The following is a 23,673-nucleotide window of genomic DNA, read 5'->3' on the forward strand; positions in this document are numbered from 1 at the left end:
TACACCTCTCTACATGTCACCACTTTGGCGCTAACACCCACCGTCCATATTGAATACATGTTAGGGCTGTCTCATACAGGACTGGTGTACTGGTATTAACGGGGATATTTTTTACGACTTGTCGGTGGGTCTTCTGGTAGATCACTAAAGTCTGATTTCATGACATTCAAATCCTTAAACTATTATCTGCCCCAGCGGGGATTTGAACCTGGGTCCGGTAGGACTGCAGGCCACCTCTCTACCGATTGAGCCACCTCCTCCTCTAATGCCTCTTGAAGTAGGTCATATCGTTCTTTTTGTTCTTCACGTTGTGCCTCTAGTTGTTCACTCCATGCCTTCAATAGTACACCTCGCGCCTGTATTATTTCACTCTGTGCCTTCAATAGCACACCTCGTGCCTGTGCTAGTTCTGAGTTCTTTGTATCCTTCATTCTGTGCCTGTATTTGTGCTTGTAACAGCTTCACAATTGTCACCAGGAAAATTTCCTCCTCCTGCCCAGCTCGAGACATTGTCTGCACACCTCCTGCTTCCATGTCGAAGGTTAGCCTCACTGCAGCCCTGAATAACAATCCCACACTCCTGACACAAGTGTTACACCCGCATCCCACACTGCCACAGGCTCCAACAGCAGTAGTTCAGTACAGGAAGGACGTTGCCCAGTGAGTTGTTCTTCCTATGGTCAGCCTTTTGGGGTAAAGCACACATGATCAGCCGAGGCGAAAATAAACACTGGCTCCTTAAAGTTCACTGTCTTTATTTTCCAGATAATTCCACTTAATGCTTTTCAACATCTCTTCATTGTTCTTACAAGCACTGGAGCTATACACACTTTACTGATGGCAATTACACTTAATGTTTAACAACACGCCGCAGTTATTACACTTAATACTTGACAACACTGTTTTCACAAGTACCGAAAATAATCATCACTGACAGTAATTACACTTAATGCTTGCCAGCAACACTTCACAAACTTCACTAACAGCACTACACTACACTCAAACTGAACTGAAAACCAACTGAAGTTCACTCAAACTGAACTAAAACCAAAGTGAACTTCACTCAAACTGAACTGAAAACCAACTGAACTTGTTCTAGTCTCTTATCTATCTTTATATAAGCTTACATTACTCTCGAAACTTCAAGTATACTCTCGACGGGCAACAGTTGCCATTTCAGAGACAACCAAAACATGCCAAAGCTGCCTTACATTACATAACACTCTAAATCATTTACCATACGAACTTAAATTACATAATTTAACAAGCAATCACTTAAAAAAAACATTATAAAGAAAAAGAGCACAAAAATTAATGCATTACTTACGAAAAAACTACGCCGACAAACAGCAGCAAACTGGCAACTGTGACTCGTACCAGAACATATGCCGTAAACATCGAGAAAAATCTCAGCTACCTAACTGGCAAATCTCGCTTCTTAATATACAGTATCATTTTCGTTAATTACTGGTATGTTAATCAGTCTATACTCAAATGTCTTCCTTGTCTATCTCCACCCAACAGTAAATGTATTGACATTTAGCAAGTTTTTATGTGCAGCTAACTAAGAGGCTCCTATGACTCATTCCCAGTTCAATACAATTGTCTGCCGATAACAGAAATACCCACAGCAATTGTCCCAACCATAAGTGGGAACAGTATTACCTCTCAGGCTCCACCGACCCACTCTTAACGAAAATTAATCCTTTGATGTCATGCCACACTAACACACACATTAACACACTCGCCACAGTCACACACACACACCACACTAACACAGTTACACTAACACACACGCCACTTTAATACACACGACACACTAACACACACACAACACTAACACAGTCACACTAACACACATGCCACACCAACACACACGTCACACTAGCAAAGTCACACTAACACACACGCCACATTAATACACACGACACACTAACACACACACCACACTAACACAGCCCCACTAACACACACACTACATTAACACACATACCACTCTAACACACACGCCACACTAATACACAGTCACACTAACACACGCCACACTAACACAGACACCACACTAACACACATGCCACACTAACACAAGCCACATTAACACACACATCACACTAACATACAGTCACTCTAACACACACGCCACACTAACACACACACCACACTAACACACACCACACTAACACACACACCACACTAACACACACCACACTAACACACACATCACACTAACATACAGTCACTCTAACACACACGCCACACTAACACACACACCACACTAACACACACGCCACACTAACACACACCCCACACTAACACACACCACACTAACACACACCCCACACTAACACTCAGTCACACTAACACACACACCACACTAACACTCAGTCACACTAACACACACACCACACTAACACACACACCACACTAACACACACACCACACTAACACACACCACACTAACACTCAGTCACACTAACACACACACCACACTAACACTCAGTCACACTAACACACACACCACACAAACACTCAGTCACACTAACACACACACCACACTAACACTCAGTCACACTAACACACACACCACACAAACACTCAGTCACACTAACACACACACCACACTAACACTCAGTCACACTAACACACACACCACACAAACACTCAGTCACACTAACACACACACCACACTAACACACACGCCACACTAACACTCAGTCACACTAACACACACGCCACACTAACACTTAGTCACACTAACATACACGCCACACTAACACTCAGTCACACTAACACACACACCACACTAACACACAGTCACACTAACACACACACCACACTAACACACACTGACACACTAACACACACGCCACACTAACACACAGTCACACTAACACACACGCCACACTAACGCACACGCCACACTAACACACACGCCACACTAACACACACGCCACACTAACACACACACCACACTAACACACAGTCACACTAACACACACGCCACGCTAATGTACACACCACATTGACACACACGCCACACTAACACAGTCACACTAACACTCACGCCACACTGACACACACGCCACACTAACACACGCCACACTAACACACACGACACACTAACACACACGACACACTAACACACACGACACACTAACACACACAACACACTAACACACACAACACACTAACACACTCACACTAACACACACGCCACACTAACACACACACACCACACTAACACACAGTCACACTAGTAACACAATCACACTAACACACACGCCACACTAACACACACACACCACACTAACACACAGTCACACTAGTAACACAATCACACTAACACACACGCCACACTAACACACACGCCACACTAACACACACGCCACACTAACACACACGCCACACTAACATACAGTCACACTACTAACACAATCACACTAACACACACGCCACACTAACACAGTCACACTAACACACAGTCACACTAACACACACGCCACACTAACACACACGCCACACTAACACACACCACACTAACACACACGGCACACTAACACAATCACACTAATACACACGCCATACTAACACACACTGACACACTAACACACACGCCACACTAACACACACGCCACACTAACACACACGCCACACTAACACACACGACACACTAACACACACGCCACACTAACACACACGACACACTAACACACACGACACACTAACACACACGACACACTAACACACACGCCACACTAACACACACGACACTCCAACACACACGACACACTAACACACACGACACGCTAACACAGTCACACTAACACACACACCACACTAACACACACGACACACTAACAGTCACACTAACACACACACATCACACTATCACACACTGACAAACGTGCCACTCTAAGACACACTAACACACACGCCACACTAACACAGTCACACTAACACACACGCCACACTAATACACACGCCACACTAACACACGCCATACTAACACACACGCCACACTAATACAGTCACACTAACACACACGCCACACTAACACACACTCCACACTAACACACTCGCCACACTAACACACACAACACTAACGCACATACCACAGCAGAGGCATATGGGTATTCTGGGACGACTCCTTTGAGGCATTACTTGCTTGCTGTCGACGGGTCTGCTGTGCCAGGCATGACAGGATAGAGCCTCAACAACTTACTAGCTTACTAAATTAACTGTGTTCTTTTGTATACTCATGATAAGACTATTAAACCTACATTGGGTTACTTATTTTCCACTGCTAAAATAACTGCAAATCTGTACTGTAAGAGAGAGAGAGAGAGAGAGAGAGAGAGAGAGAGAGAGAGAGAGAGAGGGGGGGAAGGAAGAAAGAAATTGTATTGGAGGTGGAAATGGTCCATGAGATTACACTCTTTAAGAATGCGCGTTTAGAATTCATGATTAGAATTAGAATCCAGTGATGCTTTACTTTCGTGTGTGTTTTTTTTTTAAGTAACAACGATAAGAAAGAGATGACGTGGCATTACTCCCATATACCAGATACCTTGAGACGCACGTAACATTTGAAACTATGGTGAGACAGACAGACACAGAGAGATGGGAGGGAGGAAGGGGGAAAGAAGTAAAGATTGGACTAAGAAGTTTACAGTCTTAAGTTAGAGAGAGAGAGAGATAGAGGAGGTGGGAGAGAGTGAAGGAGAGGCGAAGTGAGTGAGATAGGAGTAGAAAGTGGTGGAGAGGAGGAGAAAGAAGGAGTGGGTGGAAGGAAAAAAAAAGAAGTGCAGATGGAGAACTAGCTAAGAGGTTTACCATCTAAAAAACAAAGTTTGAGAGAGAGAGAGAGAGAGAGAGAGAGAGAGAGAGAGAGGGAGAGAGAGAGAGAGAGGGAGAGAGAGAGAGAAAGGGGGGAGACGTGGTGGGCAAGGTGAGCTAATGAGCGAATGAGTTTACTGCATAGCGGCAATGCGCCAGAACCAGAAACAGAATTAGGACAAAGCTCTGGCACGCATTGTGACAGTGTTCCCTTGTCATGTGACATAACCGTATGTCAGCATAATCGTCCCGTCAGTCAGCATAACCGTCTTCAGAACAACACTATAAATCGTCTACTTTCTTAGCAGCGTGAAGTGATTAGGAACAAATTTGTACAGGGGGGGCAAATCATGCATCTAAAAGTGGCCATGTTTTGACCCATACAGAGCAGTCAAGGTTCTCATTTGTCACTTTTCAGTGTTTCAGTAACACAGGGAGTAGGCCAGCATGCTCTCCATTACATGTTTCTATAACTGTCAACACAAATTACATGCACAGTACAAACTACACTTCCTCTTCAAAATTAAAAAAGAAAAAGAAAATGGCATTAGTAAATGAGACCTCGGACTCCCCCGGGGGGGGGACCATAAATTCCCCCACCAATCAATCCTAAGGCTCGTGACTCTCTCTCTCTCTCTCTCTCTCTCTCTCTCTCTCTCTCTCTCTCTCTCTCTCTCAGCTCCACATAATCGTCTGGTGTTACCTGAAATAAAATGCTAGAGCTTTCCCATCCACAAAAAGCGTTAAAGGTGCCAGTATTAGCGATCAAGCTCCTATGACCCACCCAGCTCAATTTAATCCTGTCATTAGCAAGAAGAGCTGTCCCCACCATGACCGAGTTAATGGTTGTTAGTGGTACCATCAACTCAGGCACCTATGACTCACACGTGCATAAAATCGTCTGGCTTTAGCTGGAGAAGGATGCTAGAATTGTTCCCACCATGAGAGAGTTAAGTCATAGAAAAGTACCCAAAAATTCACTTCATCACTTCAGTAACTTATTATACAGGATGTCCCGGATAGAAAGAGCGTAACTTTGGGAAATGATAGATGAGGGAATTATAAGCAAAAAATATTATAGCAATGTGTGTCCAAATCTCGACTTTTACGGAGCTACAATTCTGATAAGTGTCTGCAGAGTTTTGGAGCGAATGTGAATGTGGTAATGCTGGGAGATCTGAATGCTAGAGTGGGAAATGTAGCATTTGAAGGTGTAGTTGGTATGCATGGTGTGCCTGGAAGAAATGAAAATGGGGAACGAATGATAAGGATGTGCACTGAGCGAGAGATGGTGATTGATAATACGCTGTTTGAGAAGAAAGATATTTATAAGTATACATGGGTGAGACAGGAGTGTGGAAGGGTTGTTGATAGAGCTTTGATGGACTGTGTGGTTGTGTCTAGGAATGTAATAGGAAGATTGTTGGATGTGAGAGTTCTGAGAGGGGAGGATGGAGGTATGTCTGACCACTACCTGGTGGAGGGAAAGTTAAGAGTAGGCAAGAGATGGGTGAGAGCTAGAAGGGTTAGGTGTGGCAGGGAGGTTTTGAAAGTGAGTGAGTTGGATAAAAGAGAGAAAATGATAGAGTATCAGAAGAAATTGAAAGATGAGTGGAACGCAGTGAAAGATTAGGAAAATGGCAGTGTGGAGGAGGAATGGCAGTTGTTTAAGAGTGCTGTGGTGGGGCATGCAGAAGAGGTGTGTGGTGTGAGACGTGTGGGTGGTGGTGTAAGAAAAGGAAGTGAATGGTGATGCGAGGAAGTAAGTATGGCTGTGGCTGAGAAGAGACGTGCATATGAAGTGTGGCTGCAGAGGAAGGATGAGGTGTTATATGAGACGTATAAGGAAAAGTGGAATAGGGCGAGAAGGGCTGTGCATGATGCTAAAGTGGCAGCAGATGAGAGGTGGGGTAGGCGGCTGACAGAGAAGTTTCAACAGAATAAGAAAATGTTTTGGAAGGAGGTGAAAAGGGTGCGAAAGGGAGAGTCTGGGAAGGAAGAGTGAGTAAAAGCAGAGGATGGAAGGATGTTAACTGAGATGGATGCAGTAAGGAAGAGATGGGCAGAGTATTTGGAAAGACTGTTAAATGTAGAGGAGAAAAGGGTGGCTGAGATTGAGGCGGATGAAAGGGTGCAGGGAATAAATGTGTTGGGAGAGTTGAATGATTCTTTGATCACGAAGGAGGAAGTGGAGAAGGCAGTAAAGGAGATGAAAACAGGGAAAGCTACAGGTATGGATGGGTATGCTGTGGAATGCCTGAAGGGTGGTGGAGTGACTATTGTTGACTGGTTAGTAAGATTGTTGAATGAGTGCTTTGTGAAAGGTATGGTACCAATTGACTGGGAAAGTGCTTGTGTGGTCCCGTTGTATAAAGGCAAGGGTGCTAAGTATGAATGTACTAGCTTTAGGGGTATAAGTCTCTTGAGTGTTGTAGGTAAGGTGTATGGTAGAGTGTTAATTATGAGAGTTAAAGAGGGTACAGAGGGAGTGATTTGTGATGAGCAGTGTAGCTTTAGGAGAGGGAGAGGATGCGTGGATCAGGTGTTTGCTGTGAGACAAGTGTGTGAAAAGTATTTAGCAAAAGGCAAGGATGTGTTTTGAGCATTCATGGATTTAGAGAAAGCGTATGATAGAATTGATAGTGAGGCTTTGTGGACTGTTTTAATATTGCATGGACTTGATGGTAGGTTACTATAAGGGGTGAAGAGATTTTATGTAAATAGTAAAGCGTGTGTAAGGGTGGGAAATGCTGTGAGTGATCGGTTTCCTGTGAGAGTGGGGCTGCGACAGGGATGTGTGATGTCGCCTTGGTTGTTTAATATTTACATGGATGGTGTTGTAAGGGAGGTGAATGCAAGAGTTTTAGGTGGAGGTCTGAGTCTGGTGAATGTTGATGGTGGAGAGTGGAATCTGAAGCAGCTGCTGTTTGCATATGATACTGCACTGGTGGCTGATTCAGAGGAGAGATTGAGACAGTTGGTAGAGGAGTTTGGAAGGGTGTGTGAAAGGAGGAAATTGAAAGTAAATGAGAATAAGAGTAAAGTGATAAAGGGTACAAGGTTGGTAGATGGTAGGGGGATGAATATAGTTTTAATGGTTAGTTGCCTGAGGAGGTTGAGTGTTTTAAATATTTAGGGTCACATGTTGCTGTGGATTGAAGAATAGATGCAGAAGTGAAGTTCAGAAAGAATGAAGTAGGAAAGGTGCTGGGAGGAATGAAAAAAGTGTTTAAATGTCGTTCGCTTAGAATGGATGTAAAGAGAAGGCTGAATGAGTGTGTTGTGGTACCGACTGCGTTATATGGGGCTGAAACATGGAATATGGGTGTAGCAGAGAGGAAAAGTTTGAATGTAATGGAGATGAGGTGTCTGAGGAGTATGTGTGGAGTGACGCGTATGGATCGAGTGCGAAATGATGAAGTGCGAAGGAGAACTGGAGTTGTTCGGGAGATGGCTGGTAGAGTTGAGCAGAGGGTGTTGCGATGGTTTGGGCATATGGAGAGAATGGCTAATGAGTGATTGGTGAAAAAGATAATTAGATCTGATGTGAGAGGTGTAAGGCTGAGAAGAAGACCACGAATAGGATGGATGGCCAGTGTGAAGAGAGAGCTGGATGTGAGAAGGATGTCTGTTGAGCAAGGAAGAGTGGCTGTGCGTGACAGAAATAAATGGAGAGAAACTGTGAATGAATAAATGAGGACGCAGCCCTGAGGGGATATTCTCCCGCATTTGGTCTGATCAGCTAGTCAGGTCAGGTGCGGGTAAGGGGATGGGTCTATTGTGATGTGGCAGGGGTAAACCAGCTCTGCTGTCGGGCCCTGCTACGGATGTCACTGATTGCACTGCGCAGTTGACCCTTGTGCGGTGTGGTGCGGTGAGGATCTGTCCCTTCTCCCCTTTGGGGCTAAGATGAGAATGAATGTGTTTGAATGGATGAGTAAATGGGGAGTGTGTCGTCCTGTCTCGGCTACCTCCCTTTCCTTGGGGGAAGCAGCCTAGTTATATAGATAGACATTTCTGATGACCGCAAGGGTGACTTATGAGGGAGACCATTTTTGCTCATAAGGTCGTCAGTAATTGTACCTTCGCAAAAGACGGAATTTGGACCAATATTTGTATACTGTAATATTTTTAGTCTAGCACGCCCTCATCTGTTATTTCCCAGAGTTATGCCCTTTCCCTCCGGGACGCCCTGTATATTCTGGTTTTTCTATCACGCGATTTTATATAGCACTGGAGAGACTTGGCATTGGAGGAGTTAGATATCGCCTCCATCAGCCTTTTCCCTACGAGATATCTTTCCTAAGCTGAATAAAATCGTCTGGATGTAGCCAAACAAAAGGGTCATTGAGCAGAAGGGGTCAGGGGGTTCAGATTTTTTTTTTTTTTTTTCAGATTTTTTTAGCCAGTAAAAAAAATGTGGTCAAGAAAAACCATATGTAAAAAGTTTTCTCCGTGTTCTTTTTTACTTTGTGTCCGGCTTTCCATTGTTCTGTGTGCCTCCGTTTTCTCTCATTTTTCTAGTTCAGTTGTTTTTCCTTTCGCAGTTTTCAAATCCACACTACGTACGTTCCCTTTTCATCTTTCTTTTTCGAGTCAATTATTTTCCCTAGATTTCTTCATGTATTTTTCACTCCCTCATTTTGTCTTTCCCTTCCTCAGATTCTTTTACATGATCCTCTTTCCTTTCCTCTTTCATAGATTTCACTTCTGAAATGCCTTCCCTTTTCCTTTTTTATGCAATTTCTCTCTCTATTATCCCTTTTATTTTTTTTCCACTTCAGTCTGTTTTTCAATTTTCAAGTTTTTTTTTCTCTTTAAATATGTCCTCTTCCCGTTTCTCTCTCTCACAGATCTCACTTCTGCAGTTAGCTTCCTTTTCCTCTCTTTTTTCTTTTTTTCTTTTTCGTGCCATATTTGTTTCCACATATCTTTCAGTTTCCCACCCCACTCTGTTTACTCCTAGTTCACACACTTTTGCAGATCTGTTCTTTGTTTCTCTTTCGTAGATCTTACCTCTGCAGTTTCCTCTCTCTCTCTCTCTCTCTCTCTATTTAGTTTCTCTTTTCACTCCTTCACTCCGTCTTTTCGTCTCCTAGATCCACTTATTTGTATTTTTTTTCCTGTTTGTCTTTCATAAATAAATCTTACCACCTCATTTCGTTTGCTTTCCTCTCTCCTTTTTAAAGTCATTCTTCCTTTTATTTATTCTATTTTCTCACTTCTTTTCTCCCATACCTCTCTTCTTTCTGTCTTTCCCTTCCCCAAAATGTTTTACACATGTTCTCTTCCTGTGTCTTTTTCATTGCTCTCATCTCTCCAGTTAGTTCCCCTTTTCTCGTCTTTTTTTTCTTTTCTATATTTGCAGTGTTTCTTTCTTCACCCTTTCATTCTGTCTTTCCCTTTTTCCAAACTCTTTTTCATTTTCCCTCTTTCCGCTCCTCTCTCATGGTTCTCACATCTACATTTCATTCTCCCTTTCCCCCCCTTTTTTCGAGAAGCTTTGATATTTGTTCCAGTGTGTCACTTACTTCTCTACTTCATTCTATGTCTTCCTTTCTCAGAGTATTTACGTATATACTTTTCCTTTTCTCCCTTTTCAGAGTTCACTTCCACTGTTCATTCCTTTTTTTAGCCATTCTTGCTGCTCTTTTGATTCTTATTTCTTAACTCTTTTTCTCGCTCGAACCTCTCCTAATTCAATCTTTCTTTAGTTTTCACATTCTCTTTTTATGCGTACATTCCCTTTTCCAATTTTCTTTCATAATTCTCTCTTTCTTGGCGGTTCCTTCTTTCTTATTTAGTCCTTCATTTTTAATTCTTCCCTCTGTCAGACCAATCTTGCAAGGTTACCCCTGTCATCACATGCTTTTCTTTCGACATTCCTTCCTATTACCTTCTTTCTTTCATGACCTCTCTCTCTCTCTCTCTCTCTCTCTCTCTCTCTCCCTTATCATCATCCGTACCTCTTTTCCCACACCAGGAAGGAGTGAGGTATGGTCCAGGAAGTCAGGGATAAAAATAATAGAAAGAGAAATTATAGCCTCATTAGGTCACTGGGCCGCACATTCATTCACTAGCCATTCAAGCTCCTGGAATCCTGACTCCACCTCACAGACATACACATCCACACTTGGACGCTTCGTACCACTTCAGCTCGAGTATATCCGAGGACTATCTCTTCACCAGGAAGGAACAGAGGTGCCAAACCCTTACCAAACACTCCACAGTAAATTGTTCCAAACCGCTTGATCCTCTGTCAATTCCCTAACCTCATCACTCTCCATACCACACTTTAACACACACACACACACACACACACACACACACACACACACACACACACACACACATTTGCAATATATATCCCCCTTCCTCTCGGTCTGCCACGCCTCCTCACACCTTCAGACTCACTCAGATACACCCTTTTCACCATTCTGTTCACACCCATTCCCTCCACATGATCAACCACCTGAACACTTACTCATATATCAGGTGTCCACAGACTTCCTTACTTCACATCTTTCACGACTCACATTAATCCTTTTCCTATCCACTCGCTTTACTTCGCACACATTCCTCAACAGCCCCATTTCCACAACTCCTCCTCTTAACTTTTTCCTTTCCATGCCACACCATAGTCTCACCTTTATGTCAGAGTAGCAAATAGACCTTCATGCAAACCTCGTAGCAGCCACACTCAGACCTCTACTTCTTATAAATACACCAGCCACTTTCCTTTCCTGTACTTCTCAACTTTTCACTTCCTTTGCATAACTCTCTTTTCTGTCACTGCACCCATCTGCTTAAACTCTCACCAATTCAAGTTTTTCACCATTCACCTCTGCATCAAATTGAGAGTCATCTTCCATCTCAGCAACCATCATGATACTGTTATCTACATTTATCTTCAAGGCACGACGCTTACCAACATCCACAAAAGTTCCACACCAGTCAACCAAGCTCTTGTCCAGTATTTTCAAGCAGCCCTGTTTAAACCTACCCATTACAACACTTCCTACAGATTAATCATTCGTCGTACAGACACCCCCACCCCATTCGTTCTTCTCTCCCATCGTTAATAGGGTCTGATCCTGCAGTGGACTAAATATGAAGTAAAACCGATACAGATATATAACCTAAAAAGTTCTAGAGAAATAACAAGAACAGAATACAAACGTTCTTATGTTGACGGGAGTAAGGCTAATATTTACCATTTCCTTCCTGTCTCGACCTTTTTCGTTCCATCCTTGCCCATTACAGATATTTCCTTTACCAGTTTCTTCCTCTTTTCCAAACCTTTTTATTTTTACCAGACTCTTCCACACCGATCCTCTCCAGTATCCTCTCAGGTTAGCCCCGCCTCTCCATTTAACCTCAAAGGGTCTAAAGTAATGAAACGTTTCAAGAATCATGGTGGAGGAAAGAGATAACTGCTTTCTCTCTCTCTCTCTCTCTCTCTCTCTCTGTTCATATTCGCGCGCGCGCGTGCGTGCGTGTGTGTGTGTGTGTGTGTGTGTGTGTGTGTGTGTGTGTGTGTGTGTGTGTGTGTAGAAATAGATAGATAGATAGATACAGAAATAATACAACTATCCTCCTGGGAAGACTTAAAACCCCAGCATCAGTGCCATAAATACACCTAAAAAAATAAATAAGATAATGGCATTCGTCAAGAACAAAACACAAAGTAAATTCAACCCATAAGAGACCAAGGCTTGTACTGTCGTCGGAAAAAGAAGCTCCCTAGCACCTCTTCCTTAGCAATTTATTTTCGGATTTGGTTGGTTAATATTCTTGTGCACGCTATCTATGCAAGTATGACGATAGTGGAATGAATTATATAACAAAATCGGACAGTAAGATTCAATAAGCAAAATAAATCTGTTAGGAAAAGGTGTTAGGGAGCTTCCTAAACTGAAGAGAATATGCGTCACCACCAGGCGATTTTATGCAGCTGAGATACGCTTTCTTATAAATAGTTAGAATGAACATGACACAATTCCATTGCAGTAACACTTCACTATGCTTTATTCTCTCTTGGTAGGGATAACTCAAGTATTCTATTCCAGATCAAGAAAGAAGATTTTGTTCAGCTAAGAATGAGTCGTAGAAGTCTAAGAGTCTCCTTATATGTAGTGCAGACCGGGTATACTTGTGACAGTTTTTATATTTTCCTCACTACATCAGAGGTTTAGGTATAACATTACGATTTTTTTTCTGGAAGTAGGAAAATGTATCATTTTATTATATTTATACACAAAATAAACGAGAATGTTTTTGTCACGGGGTTATTTAGAGATTTGTGATGGCATGTCACCCGTCTCAATTTACCCCTGATACAAGGCTAATTGTTACGCACCCCGGGATTATTGAAATATTCAGTATGTTATGGAACCCAGAAATGTCCATACTTATTCTGATGTCATTAGCACGTGAATGCAGGTTTATTATCATATTGGATGTAATGTAAGTACGACTAAATTACATCATTATCATTCACTCAGCCACTTCACCACAACCTCTGTCAATAACTGAATCACTCGCTTGTGCACCTAGTGCTGTCATTTACTCACTCCAACACCGTCACGAGCATTCACCGAACCACTCACTTGTTCCATTTTCACTCTTTGCAAATATGCAGAGAGAGAGAGAGAGAGAGAGACTGATGGATACATAGATAGATAATAAATGGTTTGAGACACAGACAGACAGATAGATAGATAAACTGACAGATAAACACACATACCACGTACAGTACATAGATCTACCTATAGTTCACCTTGACCACCACGGCCCATTAACCAATACCGTACGTAATTTCACATTACACTGTACTGATCAGTAACTTTCAACTTATTATCCACAACTCGTTTGACTGCTGCCACAATGACATCAGCCTGTTTTCCATTGGTAATTCCCGGCATGGTTTAAGTGATATTCTAAAATGTTGGGACAGTCTTACAGCTGCTCTCGAAGGGGGTAAACTAATGCTGTAACAACTTACTCATAACAACAACCCCAACATAGGTTTTCTGTACACTTAGCCATTTTATATCCACAAAAATGGTACCACCACCATAAGCCTTTGTTAATTTCATAGCCTTTTCACAAATATGGTACCACTCAACTAGTGACTCAGCTGCATCAACGGGTAACACAGGTATAGCAAAAATAACTTTGAACATAGAAAAGAAAATGTTGATGACTGAAAAATCACCTTTTTACCCTAGCCCTCATTCAAACAAAGCCTTCGAGCTACCACTTCAGCCCACACCTTTGGTTAAAAGCTGCAGAACATAGTGACGACCACTCCCTCATCTACTGATTAATTATGAAGATAATGGGGGTGTAACAACTTGGCCATGTGACAGCTAGACCCGAACTCCCCGATTGTTAGCCTTCTCATTGTCTAGGGAACTGTAGTATTTAAGTCCATACAGCGTCAATTTTCTATACTCTTTTCCATTCGCTTTTACAACTAACGTGGCCTAAAATTGCCATCTCTCCAATTTGAAGCTGAGTTGTTACAAGAGAAGAACAATAGAATATCATGCTAGTCACGAAGCGGTGTTATGAACGTGATGTAGAGCCGTAACATTATCGTTTTTTGAGAGCCAGCCTGATAAAAGGAAAGTTTAGTGTAGATCAGCTTTCACTATATCGCACTTTATATTGTGTATTGTAGGTCACATTATGCATAGCTATACTCCTTTTGAATCTAACTTGGCCTATAATTGCCATCTCTCTATCTAGAATACTGAGTTGTAACAAAAGATTAACATGAGAATATGATGTTAGTCACAAAGAAGTCCTACAGAAAGGATATAGAGCCACAGTATTGTCTCCATCTTGAATACTGAGTTGTAGGAAAAGATTAACACTTGGAGTATGATGCTCGTCACAAAGAAGTGCTACAGAAAGAATATAGAGCCACAGATCTGCCTACTGAGCTACGAGAAATAAGCTGCAAAGAGACAATACTTTGGGTTAGGTTAAACTGAAATGCCTATAATACCTTGCTGGCCACAGTAATACGGCAAATAATGCGGAATATTATGTGTATTGGCATTACTGATCATCAATAATATAATAAACCTAAAAATAAAGAAAAAAACGATTATTACGGACTCTTAAAATACTGAACCAGCCTTGATACAAAATCCTTGACCCTTCCATACGATGTTGAATTTTGTATGCTGGTGTTCTTGCTTCTACCAGGCGGTGTCATTCAGCTTAGGAGAGACTATTTCAATTATAACGGTAAAGAAAATAGCCTTCATTAACCCATTTTCCTATATATGAACCTATTCATTGCCAGAAGCCTTCTCAAAAATTAAGAAAAAAAAAAAAGAAACGAGGAAAAACTTGTCTATGTAGGAGTAATGAAATACACTATATGTCCTCGGGGTGAAAGAGTTAGGCCTGTATTCTCTTCAGTTGAGGAAGCTCCCAAACACCTTTTCCTGGGCAATTTATTTTGTTTATTACCGTACATCTTACTGTCCTATTCCATGTTACATAAATCCTTCCAATATCGCAATACTCTGCATAAATAACGTACAGAAGGATATTAACAAGTCATATCCAAAAATAAATCGCTAAGGAAGAGGTGTTAGGGACCTTCCTTAACCGTCGAGAATACAAGCCTTAGATTCAGAAAAATGTAAAGGCCATTATTCTAGGTGACAGACTTCGTAACATCCTTTCCTCAGCGACGTATTTTGCATATTACACCTATGCTTCCTCTCGTACATTACTGATACTAATATTAGGAATGAGTAAATAAGTGCTAATACGAACTCTAATATCCTTAATAAATCGCTAAGCATAAAGTACAATGAAGACACCTGTCCTGACAATAATCTGAAGTCCGATAAAGGGAAGCCTAATAAAGGGCAGTCCGGTAAAGTGCAGTCCGATAAAGGGAAGTCCGGGAAAGGGGGGTTCAGTAAAGGAAATCCAGTAGTTAGTTTGCTGTACTGTATATATTAACCCAATGCGACCACACTTGGAATATGCAGCACAGTTTAGATACCATTACATTTGCAAACACCTGGCCATTACTGGAAACCGTGCAGGGTACAACCACAAATTTTATTATTTCATTAAGCTAATGTATCTGATTTGTTTATTCCAGATGCTCCCAAGCGATTTTACTCAGCATAGGACTAGCCATATCGGGATTATTGATAACGAACGAGACGACTCACTGGCACGTTCTGCTCTTCTCTCCTGTACCTCCTCCCTCCGCCCCGTTCCTACTCTTGGTTATTTTCGTCTTCTGACCCGTCTTTTCCGTGAACAATGACCCTTAACCATTCTTCTGTGGCTCATCTCATCCCACCCCAGTATCAGTGGAAGACTATCCTTGCTCGTCTTCGCTTGGGTCATATCCGCCTCATTCATGGTCACTTAATGATCTGTGTCCCTCAGCTCCTTTGTTCATGTTCATGCTGTAACTGCCCCATGACTATCCATCACCATTTTCTTGATTGCTCGTCTACACTTCAGCAGTGTCTTTCAGCTTTCCCCTTCGTTTCCTCACTACGACGGTCCTCACTGCTTGCTGATTTCCTAGGTGACTCTCCCACTATTTATATATCCAGTATTGTCGTCTTTCTTACTGGTCTGCACATCATGCATTTAGTTTAGTTATTCCTCCTGCTGCCTTCTGCCTTAGTGCAATACAACCCTATTATGTCTAGGTGCTAGTTCTTCATTATTCCTTCCTTCCTTCCATCAACAAATGGCTGGACTCTACTAATAAAGAGACAAATGCCAATTATATCTAAACACTCAAGTTTGAAATCTCTCCTAAACTGAATAAAGTCGTTTGCAGCCACCAAGAATAAAACGAAAAAGACGTCGTGGTAGTGAAAGGTTCATATCTATCTATCTATCTATCTATCTATATCTATTTATCCATCTATCTATTTATCTATCTTTCTATCTATATCCATCCATCTATCTATCTATCTATCTATATCTATCCATCTATCCATCTATATCTATATCTATATCTCTATCTATATGTATATGTATATTTATATATATATATATATATATATATATATATATATATATATATATATATATATATATATATATATGTCTGTCTGTCTGTCTGTCTCTCTCTCTCTCTCTCTCTCTCTCTCTCTCTCTCTCTCTCTATAGTATTTTAAATTTTATTATACAATATAATGTTATATAATACAATATGTATTACGTAATATGAATAACATGTATTATATTTATCATACTAATGTATATATGCATAATATATACATAATATATATTATAATATGTAGGGACGAGTAAAGTGATGGTCTTCGAGAGAGGTGAAATCAGTGAATGTACGCGAGGTTGGATGGTGAGGAATTGGAAAATGTGAGTACGTTTAAGTAGTTGGATAGTGTGATGAGTAAGGATGGAGGTTTGGAGGGTGAAGTGCTTGAAAGGGTACAGCAGGGAAGAAAGGTTGCTGGTTCTTTGAAAGCAGTGATAAGAAACAGGGAAGTGAGCATGGAAGTGAAAAAGTTACTACATGACAGTATTGTGATACCAACTCTAACGTATGGAAGTGAAGCTTGGACGTTGTTGGAGGGACACAAGTCAAGAGTGACAGCAGTGGAAATGAGTTATTTGAGAGGAGCCTGTGGAGTCACATGGAGAGACAGGCTGACGAATGAGGATATAAAGGAGCTTTGTGGTGTGGATGTGGATATGATAGGAAGTGTTAGGAAGAACACACTGAGGTGGTTTGGCCATGTGGAGAGGATGGAGGGTGAAAGACTGACGAAGAGAGTGTATGTGAATGAGGTGGAGAGGGGAAGAGGGAGGGGGAGGCCGAGGATGAGATGGAGGGATGGGGTGGAGAGGTATATGAGAGAGGGGGGTGTGAGTTGGGAGCAGGGCAGTGAAATGGCGGGGGACAGGACGACGTGGAGGCGATTTGTTTGTGGCCACCCCAAACGGGATTGAGGCGTCTGGCAATAGATAGATAGATAAAATATAATATATATAATGGATTTTATATGTAATATATATCATATATAATATTATATATATTATATACAGTACATAGTATATATTATAGATTATAAATAGTACACAGTATGTAATATGTATAATTACATTTGTTTAAATAAATAATCTTCTATCTATCTATCTATAGCTAGACATCATAACCCCGTCAGGGGTGGCCATTTGTCATTGAGCTAGTGGTTTTACTGGAAGGGGACGGGGTACTATCCCTCCGCCAACCCATTTGTTGGTACGTAGGGAACACGAGTGAGTTGGTTATGTGGTTATCACCCCCCGTTGTAAATGGTTTCCTGGCTTGCAGGAAACCAAATGTAATGCCACCTGAAAGAGAAAGAACAACTACAAAAAGTGAGAGGAAAGATGGGAGGAATAGGAAGAGAGAGGGCAAACTAAGAATGAAAAATGTGAAAGAAGTAGGCACCACTACATCAAGTGAGTGGAAGATGGTCGCCACTACTTATCACCAATATATATATATATATATATATATATATATATATATATATATATATATATATATATATATATATATATATATATATATATATATATATATATATATACTGAGAAGACCGTGCGTCACGGAGATACAAGTTCACCAAAATTATTCATAGCATGCCTAGCGAGTATTTTCAGAAAACTAGATTTGAAAAACAAAGCAGTAAACATAGATGGAGGTAACCTACACCATTAAAGGTGTACAGATGACATTGTCCTAATCTCAGAAACAGCAGAGACATTGAGAGATATGTTAAATGACCTGAACACAGAAAGTCTCAAAGTAGGGCTAAAGATGAACCGGAGTAAAACTAAAGTACGGTAATATTTAATCCACAAACACCAAAGAGCGTCATCAAAATAAGCAAAGACATTCTTGAAGTAGTCGAGGGGTGCAGTTACCTGGGGCAAATACTAAAACTAACGAAAGACACTAATAGCGAAATAAGAAGACACATTACAAGTGGATGGAGAGCTTTCGGTAAACATAGAGATATCATGAGAAGTGGCTTGCCGGTATATGTGAAACGAAAAGTATACAGTGAATGTATAATTCCAGCCATGATGTACGCTTGTGAGACCTGGAAACTGACAAAATCGATGGAAAATCAACTATTCCGTTCTCAGAGAGCACTGGAAAGGTCAATATTGCTACCTTACGAGACAGAAAAAGATCAGCTTGGGTGAGAAAGAAGATTAAAATCAAAGACATTTTGTAAGTTATAAGAGAAATGAAATAGAGTTGGGCAAGTCATGTAGTTGGAATAAGGGATAACCGATGGAGCATGAGGCTGACTGACTGGACTCCAAGAGATTGTATGCATGGCAGAAAAAAGCCAGACATGAGGTGGTGAGATGAGATGGAGAAGATCGCAGGCAAACGTGGCAGAGACTGGCACAGTCAAGGAAATAATGGAAAAGGTTGGGGGGAGGGTCCTTTATTCAGCAGTGGACTTGCAGTGGCTAATTATATATATATATATATATATATATATATATATATATATATATATATATATATATATATATATACCAAAGTTTTCCCAGTTGAATGGATCACACTTCCATTCACTCACCATTCAAGTCCCTGGAATCCTGGCTCCACCTGGTAGGTTAAAACATTCCGCACGCAGCTTCACACTCACCTATCCGACAGAGTCAGTGCGACGGGTGTCAGGTTAAAAAGGGGTGCCAAACCCTGGTCATACACACTTCTCCACAATATTCGTCCTGCCAGCTCGATCGCTTGTCAGTTCCCTAGCCTCGTTAGCTCCTGTACCTCTCTCACATTTACTATACCTATTCACCTTTTAGGCCTACCACGTCTCCTCCAACCTTCAAATTCGCTTAGATATAACCATTTCACCACTCTTTTCACTTCCATTCAATAAAATGACTAACATGGCATTCTTTTATATTCTAGTCTGGCTACCGGAAGTTCGGAACACAGTTTTATTCAATTTAGAAGTCCTTCTCCCCTTTAGTGATAGTGTTAATGAAGACTACACCTCACCGCGCCATTCGAAAATTCTCTCTTCAGTTGAATATCATCGGCTGGAGGTGGCAAGAGTAAAATAAATCGTACTGAAGATGTATCAGGTGAAGAACGGTGGCTAAGCAGCACCTCAGATGTTACTAACTATTTCTTCATCGCTTATGTAATTGCCTCGGTTAATGTTATGTGTTTCGCTCGTTCTGTTTGTCTATCTCTCCGGTAAACAACATTATGGAAAACCGCTAAGTGGAACTGCGCCAGATTTGGAATAATGATTGAGAACCACCAGAAAGTGGTCAAACTGTAGGTCAAAAAAGTCGAAGGTAAAGGTCGTGAAGACAATCATCACTAAATTATGCATATCGAATGAACCACACACACAAACACACACACACACACACACACACACACACACACAGATGGAACCAAGCCTGTAATGTTTCATATATAAACCTTTTCATTTCGTCTTATAATACTGACTTATGACCGCAAAGTTTTGTCAAGAGGTCAAGGTAATTTGATACAATCTGACCTTGAGCTCCGGAACCTTGGTGGAAGTATGTGCTGTCTGACTAATAAAGAAAATTGGAAAAAATATGGAAACGATGCTACAATTTTCCACTGTAGACATTATAATACCTGTTGGAATATCAAAGTGTGCTGTCCCCAACCTTGATATATATCTGTACAGTAAGGAACATATTTTTTTAATATTCTACCTTTTCTGTTTCTCATTGATCTCATTATCATAAATAATAATGATTTAATTATAAAAATCGTAAAATGATTTTCAGATGCGCACACAGAACAGTTACACTATCCTATCATTGCTTCGCATTAGGGCAAAAAGATCCATCCATCATCCAATCCTATGTTGCCCCATGAGGATCGTAGAAACCCGGGGCTAGGCAGTTGGTCCTGACATTTAAGATGAGAGCGAGACAAAAAGATACTTTTACAAAAATATCATTCTTGTTCCTTCAGTACATTTTAACGTGGATTAAGACTTACTTTCACGATTATCGGTTTTCTGTGCTGCTGCCTCTTGTTTTCCTGTACGATTTACACCCTTTGCTCAGTACTTCTCGTATTCAATTGTTTATTATTACTAAGGTCTAATCACCTCGTTAGGACCATAAATTTAGTCTGTTTATATGACTGTATCTATCTGTTCATCTTCCTGTCCATCTATCTAATTTACCTATCTGTCTGTCTATACATCTATCTATCTGTCTGTCTATCTGTCTCTATCTATCTATCCATCTCACCACAGCTGTCATCTCGTCAGGTCAGGGCGTGGAGTACAGCATCAAGGAAGGGGCAGAGGATGGACTGTTTACCCTGGAGGCCAACTCGGGTACTCTCGCCTTCACACAACCACTCGACTATGAACACAGGGATCAGGTGAGGAGTAGTAGTAGTAGTAGTAGTAGTAGTAGGAGGAGGAGGAGGAGGAGGAGGAGAAGCCTAGTAGTAGTAATAGTATTAGTTCTAGTAGTTATTATTGCTGATGTCTTTGTTGTTGTTACCTTGTTGCTGCGTCTTGTTGTTGTTGTTATCTGTAATGATGGTGGTGTGGTTGTCTCTGTGTTTATCAACCTAGTCTATTTGATCGGGCAAAGCCTTCAATGGCTGGCAAACAACCGCCCCTGCAGAGTCGTCCCATGCGGCTGACAGTGCCTCACCAGAGCGAGGCGCGGGGAAAAGTGTGAAGGTTTAGTCCCTGGATGGATGCCACATTAGTATCTCTCCACTCATTTATCAAGGACACCATAGCAGGCTCCACGTCACCCTGTTATTTGGTTATATGGTCACAATCCTGTGTCATAAATGGTTTTTAGGAAATCATTGGGCTTATCACTGAGTGTAGAGCCACCTGAAGTAGAAAGGAGTAATAACAGTGACAGGAAGGAAAAGGATAAATAGGAAGAGAGGAGGGCAGACACAGAGAATGAGAAAGCAGAAGAAAGAAGTAGGCAGCACAGCATCAAGTGAATGGGTGCTGGTCGCCATCACCTACCACCCAGGCGGTAGCTGTAACAGGACGTTTTTATGAGCACATGTCCCTCTGGTGCGCCGCGGCCTTGAAGTGAAGATCTTTTTCGCCTGTGTGAGTGAGGATTTTGCCCCATGGTGCATTTTGATGTTTTTACAGATCTATACTACGATACTCTGTTCACGGGACAGTTGGCTGCAGTGGTTTTAGGGGCTTAAGTCTGGCTCTGCCTCGGTTATAACTGCTGTATGTGGACAGATTCTACAGCCCTGAGAATCGAACCCGGGCAGTCACAACCTCCAGTCATAAGCCACTGCACCTGCACCGCCACACCTGCAAAATTCAGCGTCCTTGACACGTCATCCCCGCAACATTAGGCGGTTTAGTGACCATATCTGGAGCTCGGTGTGCTTATGACAAGGTAGTATAGTGGTAGTGGCCGTGTTGACTGTGGTGGCAGTGGTGATGCCGATGGTAGGAATGGTACTATAGTGCACTCACAGTAACTTGGTCCAGACTGTTTTGCTTTTGCAGGTTCTTTGACACAGCTCAGTGGGGAAAAAAAAAAAAACAGGGTTGTGGCTGTTAAATCTTAGCATTCAGTAATTATGGAGAGATGGCAGTTTTAGGTCAAGTTAAGGTAAACAAAGTATAGTAATACGGTTCAGAATGTAGACCAGAGTTCGTTCACCGCTCTCGCCATCACGACATAGGGATGGATGAGGCCTCAAGGAGGCAGACTTTAATGAAAGACTAGCAGAGCAGATGTCTGACATGAACGAACCCGGAAACTGCCTTTGATCTTGCATAAATTACACATACAGTCGTGCACCTTACCACTTATCCCATAGATGCTGGAGAGAGACATTGGTCATCGTAGCAGCAGCTGAAGCAAGATAGCATTTCCAGGTGACAGTAGTGGAGGACCAGATAGAAGTGTAGACACGATAGCGTTAATCTGTGATACAATAAGTGACTTTATAACGAAGATGATTGTTGGGCACAGTCATTATCGTGACTGAGATTAATGAACTGTAATATGAAGTAGTAGAATACATACCTTTCATTGTAAAGCACTCTAGGACAGTGACACATAACCACTCAAGACACGAGACAAACGTACTCACCACACAGTTCCAGTCAGCCTTTACACAGAACAACAATCAGGCACTAGACATTCCAAACAGCCCCTACCCACCAATCACCTCTACTTCAGAGGAAATAACGAACAGAGGACATCATGTACTGAAGACATTACACACCACAGCCAATGAACACGAAAAAAAATCCCCATCTGCATCTTAAAACACTGTGTCTGTGTTCTCTCTCCTATTCACTAAGATATCTTCCCTTACTTCCTCCTCACTTCGTACTTTTATCAACCCTGTCTTCAAGATACGTGACAAGAGTGACCGTACCAACTACTGACCATTGTCATTCACATAAATGTCAAATTCTATAACATACTGCATGCACACAACAAATAATGAATAATCTTCATGCCAACAACATTCTTACAAATAACACAAATTCATCACGGTACGAGATAACACTTTAACCGGCGTGATGTTCAATGGGCAGATTCCATTATATTTCACTTGCATAAAGATTTTAACAGAATATTCCACAATCTACTGACGCTAATGTTTAAGTACCACGATATTACAGGACCTACACTTCAGTGAATCAATGCTTATATATATATATATATATATATATATATATATATATATATATATATATATATATATATATATACTTCCTCCTTCGACCCTGAACTAATCGCCTATGGTGTCTCAACCTC

At 41.4% G+C, this 23,673-nt stretch overlaps 1 pseudogene; it reads left to right on the forward strand.

Annotated features, from left to right (window-relative positions):
• The window catches only part of LOC145398724 (putative neural-cadherin 2), a 210,929-nt pseudogene that overhangs the window by 31,506 nt on the left and 155,750 nt on the right, over positions 1-23,673 (forward strand).

Source organism: Coenobita brevimanus, chromosome 46 (assembly GCF_032717465.1).
Source record: "Coenobita brevimanus isolate Jiangsu-jjx chromosome 46, ASM3271746v2, whole genome shotgun sequence".
Taxonomy (NCBI): domain Eukaryota; kingdom Metazoa; phylum Arthropoda; class Malacostraca; order Decapoda; family Coenobitidae; genus Coenobita; species Coenobita brevimanus.